Raw genomic sequence first — 14,372 nt, 5'->3', positions numbered from 1 at the left:
AACAGTGTGTGTGCATGTAATAGCATCTTTGTTTATTTCTGTCTATTCCTATCTTACTGTAAATGATTTGTGTACATATGTGGCGTCACTATACAATCATTAAAACTTTCCTGCACATATCTGTGTTTTGGAAGCTAAACTGTATCTGAACTGAATATACTGAAGATTTCTTTATGTTATGATTTGATTTTAAGAGTTAAAGGTGTAGATTGAATCGTCACAGCTCAGTAACAGTCTGACTTGTAGCGCCGGGGTGATTCCTGCACTTTAAATCGTTGCACTCAAAGCATCATTTCTCTTTTTTTCGGCGAGGCATTTCCTGGCTGGCTGTCTCTCCATCGGCATATGCCTGCTCTGGATGATGCGCCTCTCTTCCCGAGCATGACACACTTACTGGGCTGCAGAGCCGAGCCACGGGACGAGCCACGGGACAGAGACACGGAGAGGAAGCCGCGAGGACACACGAAGACGACGACGACGATGATGATGAGGAGGAGGAGGATGCGGGAGAGGAAAGCGGATGAGAGCTAATGATGATGCTATCGACAGAGCAATGCTCGTAGAGAGAGGAGAACAATAAATAAAGCTCTGCGGGTTGGTGGATGGTGACAGTGATGATGATGATGATGATGATGATGATGATGAGGATGATGATGATGAGGATGGGGATGCTGTGAGGACGGGACCGCTCGGAGGGAGGATGCGTCTCTTCCCAGTGTGTTGATCGTCGTGCGGGTAAATCTCGGGTATCACCGAGAGTTTAACGAAGCGCTATTCTGAGGAGGTGGGCCAAGTCCCGGGAGAGAGACAGAGAGAGGAGGAGACAGAGACACACAGAGAGGAGGAGACACACACACACACACACACACACACACACACACACACACACACACACACACACACAGAGGACCTCCGGACTGACTCGGTGATGTTGTTGCTGCTGTTTGTCAGTGATGTGAAGCGACATTAAGGAGCTGATGAAAGGACTCCTGCCCGCGCGTGGACACATATTTCTACATCTTTGCAGGTAAGAAGCTGATCTCTCTTTTTCTGTCTCTCCACATGCCCATCACAACTCTGCCTCTGGTCATAATAATAATCCAAATACATACAGCACACAGCCACACCACTCCAGATATAGGAGTTAGGGGGAGGTATGGCTGCAGTTCATATCTTTTAAAGTGAGTTTCTACTGACATTATCCTCAGAGTATGTTCACCTCCTACAGTATCACTGTGATATTATGTAATAATCCAGTATGTGCACTGAAACAGGAGATTGATAAAACACTGTTGGTCAAGCTTATCCAGTGGTGGCATGCATTTATACATTCATTTTAAGTACTTAAATTCTGAGGTATTTGCACAATATCTGTATTTACAAATACTTTTCACTCTACTATAATTAATTATTAGATTAAAGAACATGACTGGTTTATAATATAAAATGTACCCCTCCAGATTTATCTTTCCAACTACCCACTGGCCAGGATAAATGTTGGCATTATATGTTTCTGGAAACCACAGATATGCTACGTATCTGTTTGGTTTAGGCACAAAAACCACTTGGCTACAGTTAGAAAAAGATCACGTTTTGGGCACAGTCCCAGCTGGAAAAGCAGTGATGTCTCTGTAAAAAAACAGCAACGGGTCGCCAAGAAAACTCCCACATTTGGTGCCTAAAAAGTCTGTGGAAACGCAGTGAGCTGAGGGTGCAGGTTTTGTTCCAACACTGGGGAAGACAAATACGAAACAGGGTGTTTGGGGTGCCGTCCACCAGAACATTTTAAGCATCAAACAGGATTTTATATGCACCAATTTGTGCTTTTCTTCACCAATCTTTGGTGTAAATGTCTTTAAACCTGTCAAATAAAAGTCCTCTCTTATTTTTGTTATTACTGGGGAAGGCACATGCACATTTAAGAAATATTGACGCAGATGTCTCTCCTGTGTTCCCCTTTGAAATCTACGCATCCAAGCGACAGGTCGCTACAAAACACCCACATTTGGCACCTGAAAGGCGGCAAGGCAAGGACATAGGTTTAGTTTTGGGGGCTACACATATGAAACATGATGTTTGGTGGTCCTCCACCAGAACATTTAAAGCATCAAACACCTAATTTCCTGCAATCTGGTGAATTGTTATGCACCAGTTTTTGTGAGAGGTGCCCAAACTTTTCCCCTTAGAGGGCCAAAACTGAATCTTAATGGTGGGCCACATGCCTAAAGTTAACACCTATTGTATTTTATTATATTGTATTGTAAGGTGTAAAATGGTGCTGGGATCCCATGCCCCTTAATTGGGATGCCTCTTGTTTGTCTCCATTCTTTTCTTACCTCACGTGTGCCAATATGATTTTCTTGGCAAAGTCTCACTCTGCCCACCATGCTCAGATTAGGAAAAATAATTAGGGACACCAGATATTTAAAGAGCTTTATACCTTAAAAAATGAAGCAGAATAAACAGTCATTTATATTATAATTATTTTAGTATTTATATTATTATTATATTATTTTATAACATGTACAATTAGGCACAGAATGTCCCCACCACATCCTGCCAATTTCTACACCCATGCAGCAATGGGTCGCGATGAAACACCCATGTTTGCTGCCTCAAAAGGCAAAGGCACAGGTTTCATTTCAACACTGGGGCAGAAACATGAATAGGGAGCACTCCACCAGAACATTTTAGGCATCAAACACCTTGTTTCACACATTCTGGAGAGGTTTTATGCACCAAATTGTGCATTTTCTGCATCATTTATGGTGTAAATATCTTTAAACCTGTCAGTACAAAAGTCCTCAGCCATTTCTCTGTTTGTATCGGAGTGCACAAATGCATTTGCCCTACATATTGAAGGGATGTTTTACCTGTGTCCCCCCTCAAAATCTACACCTATGCAGGGTCTCTACAACACACCCATGCTCTGAGCCTTAAAAGCCGCTGGAAACACAGTTCATTGTTTGTTGGTCATGAACAGTGGTCTGCAACTTGGCAGGTGTCTTGCCGAGGTGTCACGCCATCCAACCATCCCCTCCACCTCCAGAAGTCAGCTCATAAACTACGTCACTTTAGGAACGTTGATATGATACATACATATGTAACATATTCGTGGTTTGCAGAACCATGCTGGGCTTTATTTACAACGACTGGGCTGTAAATAAAGAAGTGAGAATGACCTCCACCTCGACCTGCTGCAGTATGAAGAAGCTGATTATGCATGAATGCATCAGTGGTAATAATCCAATAACTGGAAAGAGAAAATCTGCTGCTTAATGAGGTCTTTTACTGGTTTATTAACCTACATTTTGCTGCAAAACATTTTAAATGCAGCACTCTTACATGTAAATGTGTAAAAAAAAAAAAAAAAGTACTTTGAGATCTCTGCATTACTTCTTTTACAAAAGAGTCTAAACTCCTCTTCCATCACTGGAGCAACCTGAACAAATGAGTGCAGAAACATGATGAATGTGGATGCATACAGGGTGTGAGGGGTCTTAATGCTCCGATGAGTTTTAAATGTCCTTTGCAGTCACCGGATCTCCACCCAGCTGATCAGCTACGGGCAAGTTTTGATGGACAGTGTGACACAGGAGGGAAACAGAATCAGCAAGTCAGTATAAATACAAAGAAACACACTCACACACACACTATCCAACAAGAGCCCCCTAAACTTATGTTACTAAATGATTTTACATCTTTTTCTTCATCTAAGGGATTCACAGCAGCGCCGTTTGAGGCAATTAAAAGTAACATAAAGTGAATTTACTATTGCGCACCACAAACACACTGTAGGTCTCTATAGGGCTGCCGTAGGCGTGTTATAGTGATTTTTGGAGAGGCTCATCTCTCTTTCTCTCTCGCTCAGCTTTCCTCCCACACACTTTAACTCTCTTGTTTCAGCAGTGGATACAGAAGCCGTACAGTAACAGTATGAGCGCAGGGAGGGAACGCTGGCCAAATGTTTCTGCAGGTTACTTCATCACTCAGATCGGCATGCATAGAGTTATATAAAGTTGTTTAGGCCTGTAAAAGAGAGGAAATCCAAACAGGTGCAGGAGGTGACGTGATGAAACCATATGGGTCAAGATAAAAACAGAAAACATGAGCAGGATAGATGGCAAAAATAAAGTGCAAAGCATCCACAGAAAATATAAAAGTCACATGATACAGTGAAAGTGTGGTCGACTGTGTCGTTGTGTTAAAAGCCGTACTTCCAGTTTTAATACGTGCGAGTGTTTCAGTGACAGCAGTTTGATCTAAAGAGCCTCACAGTGTCAGGAGTACATACAGTCTTCGTGCTGGGCTCCCTGGAGGATTTCAAAGCCCTTCCATGTGTTATCTAAGTGCCTTTCTCTCTCCACTCAGCTGTGAAGGTCAACGCTACAAGAAGCCCTTTGACTTTAGTCTGACACTGACAGATTTATGCAACATGTTTGACTCTTTAAACCGTGACAAATTTAATGTGCTAAAACTGGATATATGGGATCTATGGTGCAGGTTTATCTGTCTGTGTAAACAGTGGTGTAATGAGCAGACTTTGGCTTAGTGCACATTTAGCAAACAAACAAAGCATTAATTAATATTGTTCTGTTTGCATCAAAATAATTTTGGGATTATGAAACAACAGCCCCGTTCTTTAAGAAATTACAGAAATAATGCAGGATCTGATTAAAGAAAATGCAACTAAAGTGCCAGAACAACACATTGGATTGTGTTTCTTTAAACCACAGGTATGTTAAATTTGTACATTATTATGTAGCGGATACAAATAAACTTTACTTTGCAACATCACTGTGGTTCAAGTGTGGTTTTGTTTAGACACAAAAACCACTTGGTTGTGGCTTATAATAATCAGTTTTGGGGACATGAAATGCAGTGATGTCATAGTCAAAAACAACACTTTTAATGCCACTATCTGGCAAGAAATACAGCGACGTTTGGGTTAAAGCAACTGTTTATAATGCCACTATCTGGCAGGAAATGTTTCAATGTCTCGGTAAAAAACAACAAGCTTTTATGCCACTATCTGGCAGGAAATGCATTGATGTCTTGGTAAAAAAAACAACTACTTTTCATGCAACGATCTTGCAGGAAATGCAGGGATGTCTACGTTAAAACGTACTGTCTGGCAAGAAATTCAGTGAAGTCTCAGTAAAAATCAGCTGCTTTTTATGCTGTTATCCATCAGGAAATCCAGTGATGTCTTAGTAAAAAACAACTGCTTTTTCATGCTATAATCTGGCAGGAAATGCATCAATGTCTCGGTGAAAAACACCCACTTTTTTATGCCACTAACTTGCAAGAAATGCAGTGATGTCTCTGCAAAAAACAACTGTTTATAATGCTACTATCTGGCCAAAAATGCAGTGATGTCTTGGTAAAAAACAAATGATTTTCATGGCACTATCCCTGGTAGAAACTGTGACAGGCTGATAAAACACAACTGATTTTGATGTTTGTTAGTTTGCAGCTTCAAAGGCATCTTGATTAGGTGTCACACCATTCACCACCCCCTACTTCTAGATGACAAAGTAAGCTCATATACTGTGTCACTTTAGAAACGTTGATATGTATGATTCGTGCAAGTGTAACGTGTTTGTGGTTTGCAGAAATGTACAATGCCAAAATTTTCTTCTGGCGACTAGGCTGGAAAATGAAAGGAAAGTTTGAAATAACCAAAATGTGTGTTGTTCCCCTCTTCTAAATATATTGATTTTAAATGTGGAGTCATCATTCATTTGGTCGTCTCATCCACTCTGTTGTAAAGCCGAACTACAAGCTGCTGAGTAAAATGTGATTAACTCTGATATTAATGATGACCAAAACCTATAAAGGAAAGATCCAGATTGCTAAAGAAATTGCTGGTTAGCACATTAAAGCATTTAAAAGCTCCATGAACACAGTGGAGTAACTGCAGATTGTGTGATAAACTCAGCACCAAGTGATGAACACTCTGTTCCACGAGGACTGAACCTCTGACCCTCTCACTGCTGGGTCGACTCTGTGACCCAGCTGTCATGCGTGTTGAACCCAGGGGGCTCTTAGCGATGGCATGGACGCTCTATAACCGCGGGTCCCGCCTGCCCGGCTACAAACACTAGTCAGCGTGAGATTGGTGCCGTCGCCGGGGCTGACATGTGGAATGGATGACAGCGCTGTGTGGGCCAAATAGACTGTCAGAGAGAGCTGGGAGGAGATGGATGAGAGGAGGGAGAGAGAAAGCAACAGAGAGGAAATACCAGATACAAAGATGAAGAAATGATGGAGTACTGTTGTGGCTACAGGCAATATCTGACTCCCTCTGTTCCTCTGTCTCTGACTGTCCCTCACTCTCTCCTTCTTTTCTCTCACCTGCTTTTGTCTCATCTGAAGAGAATTACAAAACCTGCAAAGTGTATCGAGCTGTCCTGCGATCATTAATGGTGTCAGACCTCAGAGATGTGTTACAGAAGCTATTGGTGTGTTGTGGATGAACTATGTGTAATGTTTGGTGTTCAGGTAGAGCTTGGTGCTTGGTAACCCAGATGGTCACATGATAAATATCAAACACAAGCTCTTTATGAACTACCAGTGGAAATACCAGTGAATTATGAACTTTGAATGTTTTGCTCTTTTGGATCAGGGGTGCTGCTCCAACATAACAGTTTTATAATGGAGCATATTCCCAGCGCAAACATCTCATGTATGCTTTGAATGGCATTTTGTTTGATTTCCAACAGATAAATGAAGAAGAGGGTCAAAGTTCAGAGTGCAATATTATGATAAAGTAGTGGTAGTATCGTGTGCGTACTGCATGCAACACTAAGTACTTTTTATGGCCAGCTGCAGTACGTTGCAATTCAAAACACATCTAAAGTGTTTAAGTTTATTTTGAAAAAGACTGTATGCACTTAACAATCAGAAACTGTACATTTCCTGTGACAACGAAAGTTTATTTTGAAAAGAGGCGATGCATATTACATGTAACTTGACACGTTGTCCCTAAACATCGAAAACTAAGCAGGAGGGCTTCAAAGAGCATCAGAAATTGAAGTGACAGGCCACCAACCAAGCGTTGGTGTTTGATGGTTGGCATTTGATGATTGTGGTGTCCAGTAGGGTTGTCATGAGAACTGATACTTCAGTATCAAGTCGATGCCAACACGCAAAAAATCCGTCGGTACCTGTTTTTTTTTCGGTACGGTAAGTACCGGATACAACTTTGCCCTCAGCAGGCCGTGTCGATTCCTGTCGGAACTGACGGAGGCAGTATAAACGCGTCAATCGGTGCTGAGGACGAGCGCCGACGAGGATCTCCATCGTCTTTGCTAGAAACAATGGCTTTTACAAGTGCTGCTGGAGCCACAACACCTCGGCTTGTCGAAAAGTCAGGGAGTAGAAGTCGTGTGTAGAGAGGGTTTCATTTACACTGCAAGCGATGCGTTTGCGTGGCGCTCGCAAACGGTTGCTGTTTACCTGTGGTTTCATTTCAGCGAGCATGTTAACAGGTTAGAGCATTCACACCGCATCCTTTCTATGCGCTGCTCGAGTCGCATTGCTTTCGCGAGCAACCTCGAAAATAGAAGAGACGCCAATTTTTTGCACGAGTCACAAGTGAATGGTCGCGGTATTCAACAAAAAACATGAGTTTGCGTGTGTTGTGACCTCTCTCTGCCACCGTAGACATCTCCGCCTTAACCAAGCGAGACCTACATGCTTCATGTACTTACCCATTTGTAGCGCTAAATATTAATTCTCCAAGCGTTGGAATAATCACTGGCACGCGAACCTGTCCACCCTGGGCTTTGGGTCCAAACTCACTTCTTCTTCTTTGGGGTTTATCGGAGATTTGCAAACACGGTGCACTACCGCCACCGACTGTTCGGGTGTGGTTTGTATTTTGACGGGACAGCAGTGGCTGCTGGGCAACGCGTCTGTTCGGTTTTGGTGTGAATAAACGTGTGCTGCCGCATCGCTTGCGGTGTAAATGAGGCCATAGAGTTAAAGTTAAAGTTTGAAACAGTTTTAATAAAGTAGTGAAGTTAGAAATACATGAGTTCTGTTTTTTGATTTTTATCGTGGTATCGAATGAGTATCGAGAATTGTGGAAATTCACTGGTATTGGTATTGACTACTGAAATTCTGGTATCGTGACAAGCCTAGTGTCCAGTAGCGCCCAGTAGCTCAGTGCTTAGAGCAGGCATCCCATGCACAAAGGCATTGTCCTTGCCCCAGAAGCCGTGGGTTTGATCCCAGCCTGTGACCCTTTGCTGCATGTCATAGCTTCTCTCTCCCTTTCACAATTAAGTCCTTCCTGTCTTCCATGTACTTGCTTAACACCACATATTCCTGTTGGCTTCGATGGTTGCCTCAAGTACCCTGCGTCCATTTGGAGCACTGGTTGCGCACGTCGTCCGAAATCAACACTATGCATCCACAAGATGCACATGAACAGTCAGGACAATATGGTGATGTGACATGACATTTGTTTAGGTGCCTTACATCTATGATGGTGCTGCTGTTGCTTTTCCGCTGTGATCTCAGAATTAACGATATAGATATGTCTTCCTTAGATCATCCAAATCTAAAAGGTCTTTGTGGTGTGAGCTCTCTGGTATGCCCTGTAGTGGAAAGGAAAGGAAAGGATGTGAACAGTTATGTTCCTGATGCAGCTGGTTGTCTGTGCAAACGCGTGGTTAAAAAGCAAGTATGAGCCTGTACAGTATAACAATGTCCCTCTCCTTCTGCCTTTGCGTCTTAGGGAGAACAGTAATTATCAAGTTAACATCATCATATCAAATATCATCAAGTGCCTAAACAGTCCCGTCTCTGTCTTGCATGTAGACTGGTAGCAGGGTTTGTGTAATTGCATGTGAAATTTGTATGTACAGTATTTCCTCTGCTCTTCCTGTCCTGGTGGGATTTTCAGGAGCCTTTCATCTCCAACCAAACTCTCTCTGAGGACATCTCTACGTGAGAAATTTTGAGAAATTGGCAGTAGCCTCCTGTTGGCAACTGTAAGCAATGCAAGTCTGTGGAGAAATGACATCATTCCCATTTTAAAACTGCATTCAGGTCTATAAAAATCTGACTCCTCCTGAACACCCTGTCTCCTAATCTTTCTGGAAATGCATTATATGATGCAGAGAGTTTGACTTTAAGCCTGGGCCGCATGCAAATTTGCCTCTGCGGCTGTTTGGTTTTGCCTTTTTGTCTTGTCTTCATCGTTTCTGCACACTTTCTAATTCATGATATCTCTTGCCAGGCTGTTTATGAGTAAGATTTGTATCTGAATTTACCTCCCCTGGTTAAATCTGTTTAAATAAAATAATTCTAACACACACAGCTTTATCCAGAGTCTCAGGAACAGAGGTCAACGTGTAAGTGGTTAAAAAGGCTTTCCCTGTTGAGCAATAACCTTCTATTAAAGGCAAGGCTCAGTTTGTGGTGACAATAATCAGCTTTTAATGATGCTTCAGTGCAGCAGCTGAAATTCCTGAAAGTTGTCTTAAGAAGCTTCTGTTGCAGAGATCGTCTCTCTGCAGTGTGGAGCCGGATGCAACTCTTGGGCTCAAATAACTTCATCACTTACCTTGAAACATTTGATTCATTTGTCAGATCAGTTCTATATTAACCAGAACGAGCAAATATGGGCTGTACAGAGAGCCATATTCTAAATCATAGTTTCAAAGTGCAGTGCCAGATAAAGTGTCATTTAAACGACAAACAACACTTATCGAACCCGAAACCCGAAGTGGGTCATGGTTGTTTTTCCAGTCAGCAACATGCTGTCTTGATTACTTTCTCCAGGATTTGAAATGTTTTCACTTTTATTTATATGAAAAATATAAACACAACAAAGTAATAGTGAAGTCAACATAATACCAGATTCCAATAAATGAAAATATTGCTGCTTGGTAAACAACGATTAGATTAAAGGTGCAGTGTGAAAGATAACAGGAGATTTAGTGGCATCTAGTGGTGACCGCTGCAGATTACAACAAGCTGAAACTTCCCCTGGTTAGAAAATCTTCAGTGTTCATTGTTTAGGAGGTTTTTACTGTGAGCTGAATTATCCACAGAGGTCTCCTCCTCTACAAAACAAACAGACCAGGTGCTTTAAACCGGTAAAAACACAGAATAAAGCAGTGTCAGGCTGAACAGTCTGTGTTTTTCAGATGCTCTTGTTGCGCTGGTGACTGATGCGAAAAGCAAGAATGTCCCTATCTAGAGCCAGTGTTTGGTTTGTCCATTCTGGGCTACTGTAGAAGCATGCAACATGGCAATTTCTGTAGACAGGGACGGGGACCTGCTCACTATGTAGATACAAACGACTCATTCTAAAGCCCAACGCAGACGAATCATTCACAACGAGATGAAACCGCTTCAGAACGTAGCAGAGAAAAGTAGCAGCGGTGTGAACTGGCCGTCTGAGCTCGACTCAAGCTAGCTGATGGTGTCACCTGCAACTCAGCTGGTCAAATCACCGGCAGCTGGTTTTAGAACGTAAAGCTGGTCAAGTCAAAATGACCACACACCGCGTGCTGCTTGCTGCAGCAGGTGCTCCGTCCCCGCCGAGCCCTCTGTTTCCATCCTCACGGTGTGCCGGTGTCGGACGATGGGTCGCTGCTGCTGCTGGCTGTGTGTGCTTATACCCCGCCCACACACACATTCTCATTGACTGATGAATTGGCACTGGTTATTTATATTATTGTGGTGTATTGATTATGAATACAGTCCATCTGATGCTGGTTTTGTTTCATCACTGTAGCCAGTGTCTCACTATCACTATCCTCATTCAGATTTTAAGAAGCTACAAATTATATTCAGCCACAAAATAAGTCTGAAAAGCTGCAAATCAGAACGGAAGTACAGAGAGTTGTTGACTAGAGATGATGCGCCGTCTCATGGTGGTCACTTCCTGTCAACGTTACAGATCAGAAGCACAGAGAGTTGTTGACTAGAGATGATACACCGTCTCATGTAGTTGACTTGGTGTGAACCAGCAGGTTTTTAGAACAGCACATTGCAAGTAGTTGCCTGTTTCAACTTGTTTCATTGCAAATCTTTGCTCTGAACTGGGCTTCAGGTAAAAAATACACAATGGTTGTTATTTTCAGGTGATTATACACTAAAGAAAACATATTTATTGTGTTTATTTTCCATTTCTGGCAACATTTTCCCCCGAATCCTACACGCTGGACCTTTAAAATAGAAATCAATGAAGCAGAGCAGGTGTTACTCACCAACACAGGTACCAGAGAAAGTGACCTTATCTTATTTTATGCTTTCTTTTTAAACTCTCATGCAGTGTAAATTAGAAGAGGTCATGTTGTGTTTCTTCTCTCCTCCTTCATGTTGTAGCTTCAGTTCTTCCTGCAAAGCACAGTCGGGTTGGAGTTGACACAAATCCTTTGAGTTCTGTTCTTTCTCACACACACACACACACACACACACACACACACTGCAAGCCTGGGATGAGAACAACCCAGTGTATGTGTGTGTGTGTGTGTGTGTGTGTGTGTGTGTGTGTGTGTGTGTGTGTGTGTGTGTGTGTGTGTGTGCGTGTGTGTGGCAGAGCAAAGCGATAGTTCAGTCTAGCTGCCAGAGTGTGTTGTCTGTAATATCTGTCTGTGTGAGCAGGGACAGTTATGTAACAACAAAGCAGAATGCATCGTAGGTTCACATGAGTCACACACACACACACACACACACAGGAAGTGAGGGATTAGATCTTCCACAGCGCTCATGATTGATCAGAATTAGAGGAAGTGCAGCACGACATCTCATCGCCGTGACTCGACAGCGACAGAGTGTTAGACTACTTGGAACAGGTTTACCAAACTCCATGCTGTTGGTAGAGACCGCTGCATGTACAGTGCCTCAGTATAGCTCTTTATAGGCTCACATCTAAAGAATCTGAACTGATGGTGATGGTCTCTCATAAGACAAAGACATTCATTAGAAAACAAACAGCACAGAAAAGCTTTAGTGCATGTGGGAATAAAATGAAAGACGCCAAGGAAATTCAGCAGAGCTGCTGCAGGAGCTGTGTGTGAAAAATCACAAATTAAAAGAACATGAACAAGATGATCTGGATCTCAGGAAACTTCTCTAAACAAATAAATACAACAATTTTACAACTCTAAAAAAAAAAAAAAGTAAAATTAAGTAATTGAACTGAGTCCAGTATCAACTGTGAGCATCACTAACAGGTGCCTGTAGGTGAGGTCGGGTTCAACTCACCAGGAGAAAATTTTAGTGTTGTACGTTTCTGCAAACAACTAATATGTTATGTTTGCAAAGTTAATCTGTATCATATTAATGTTTCTGAAATGACACCTCGGCAAGATGCCTGCCAAGCCAACCACAGACCAGTGTTTGAGACCAACAAATAACACAACAGGTTGTGTTTTAGTGAGTCACTGCTGTGTTTTCGGCTGCTTTATAGCAAGCAAACATGGGTGTTTAGTAGCGACCTCTCACTGTGTTTCCTGTACAGGTTTTTGAAGGCACAAAAAGCAGTTGTTTTTTACTCAGACATTGCTACTCATACTGCTGAGATTGTGCCTCCCAAACCAGGTACTTTGAGCCAAAACATGATCTTTTTCTAACCATAACCAAGTGATATTTTATGCATAAATAGAACAAAACACAGTGTTGTTGAAATTAGGGCTGACTCAAATGCTTTGAAGGTTTGAAGCTTGGATTGTTGCCATGGTAATCAAATGCTTCAACCAGGTCTTTACCCTCGTACAGCTGCAGGAGGGGTAGTGGGAGTTGTCCTTCCAGTCTACATGTGCTTTGTGGACTTGGAGAAAGCTTACAGCCATGTCCCACCGGGGATGCTGCTACGAGCCATCCACTCCTTGTTATATCCAAAGTGAGAGCTGTGACTGCATAGTTGGCACAAAGTACAACACATTTCCGGTGTGTGTTGGCCTCCTCCAGGGTTGTCCCTTGTCTCCAATTGCGTTTGATATTCATGATGTGGTTCTGTTGGCTTCATCACATTGTAACCTCCAGCATGCACCAGGGTGGTTTCCAGCCTAGTGTGAATGAGATGAATGAGAGTCAGCACCTCCAAATCTGAGGCCATGGTTCTCTGCCGGAAAACGGTGGATTGCACCCTCCAGGAGGGAGACAATAACTGCCATAAGCAAAGGAGTTCAAGTACCTCGGGGTCTTCTTAACAAGTAAGTAGAAAGGAGCATGAGATGAATCTGCGGTTTGGTGCTGCGTCTGCAGTGATGTGGTGAAGAGAGGGCTGAGCCAGAAGGCAAAGCTTTTGATTTCCTGGTCCATCTACGTCCCAAGCCTCACCTTCGGTCCCGTTTATACCACAACAATTTCAACTGAAAACAGTAAACTTTAGTTGCATTTTGGCTGATCATTTACACGACAGCGGCGTTTTGCGTGCCTGAAAACACAATGTTTTGAAAACGGGTTGCACAAGAGTGCAATTTTTTGGAAATGGCAGCGTCTCCGTAGTCATGTAAACTTGCAATATGCAGTTCCTCTGAAAACGGAGACTTTTCGCACATACGCATTACGGCTCCGGTCACTAGGCATGCCGACCGTCACAACAACAATGCCGAGCTCTGTTTGTGCTGCTCACCCTGTTGATTTGAAGTGAAGTGTAGATCTGTTACTGTAGCAACTCCACCTCGTTGTCCATCCAGACAAAGTTATCTGTGCATGCTTTCGCCATTGTGTCTTCTTTGTTTTGCTTTGTAATCACCGCGTTGTAGAGGAAGGCGCTTCAGCGCAGGCGCATGGCGTCATGCCGTGGTGCTGCTTTGCAAATTTACACTGCCACCCATTGGCCTGGCGTGCATTCTACAGCGTTTCCAGTAGATTTTGCGGCTCCGTGTGAACGGGGATCGTTTCAATAACGTCGTCATATAAAGGCAGAAGTTTTTTAAAACGCAAAGGAAAGACTTTTCCGTTTTTAGAGAAACCGTTGTCGTCTAAACAGGGCCTAAGAGACAGGGTAAGGAGCTCAGACATGCAGTAGAGCCACTGCTCCTTTACATCAAAAGAGACCAGTTGAGGTTGTTCAACATCTGATCAGGATCCTCCTGGGCGCCTCCCGTTAGAGGTGTTCTGTGCAAGTCCCAGTGGTAGGAGGCCCCAGGGCAGACCCAGAACACACTGGAGGGGTTGTTTACCTCGTCTGGCCTGGGAACACCTTAGGATCCCCCAGGAAGAGCTGGAAAGTGTTGGAGTACTTTGCTCAGAGAGGCAAGCAGATGACTATCGGTGCATGGATGGATGGATGGATGGATGCATTACCCCAAAAATCCCATGAATAAAGACGGCATTATCCAAAATTTTTCATTAGTCTTTTTAGTTATTCTCAAACAGACAGTTTGGTGACTCCGTCT

The 14,372-nt window shown here is 43.0% G+C and overlaps 1 protein-coding gene across 2 annotated transcripts in view; it reads left to right on the top strand.

The window, feature by feature from the left end:
• The first annotated feature begins 445 nt into the window (after positions 1 to 445).
• bean1 (brain expressed, associated with NEDD4, 1) overlaps positions 446 to 14,372 on the top strand; it is a 63,807-nt gene continuing 49,880 nt past the window's right edge. Inside the window, exons 1-2 of one of the 2 annotated variants that reach the window (XM_050071324.1) lie at positions 446 to 1,027; positions 3,536 to 3,616. The gene's annotated coding sequence lies outside the window, so the exon portion shown is untranslated. The remainder of the gene's footprint in view (positions 1,028 to 3,535; positions 3,617 to 14,372) is intronic. The other variant, XM_050071323.1, reaches the window with a different exon arrangement.

The sequence above is a fragment of the Epinephelus moara genome, chromosome 19, assembly GCF_006386435.1.
Source record: "Epinephelus moara isolate mb chromosome 19, YSFRI_EMoa_1.0, whole genome shotgun sequence".
Classification (NCBI taxonomy): Eukaryota; Metazoa; Chordata; class Actinopteri; order Perciformes; family Serranidae; genus Epinephelus; species Epinephelus moara.
Note: the sequence above shows the minus strand (reverse complement) of the source record. Positions and strands in the feature narration are given on the sequence as shown.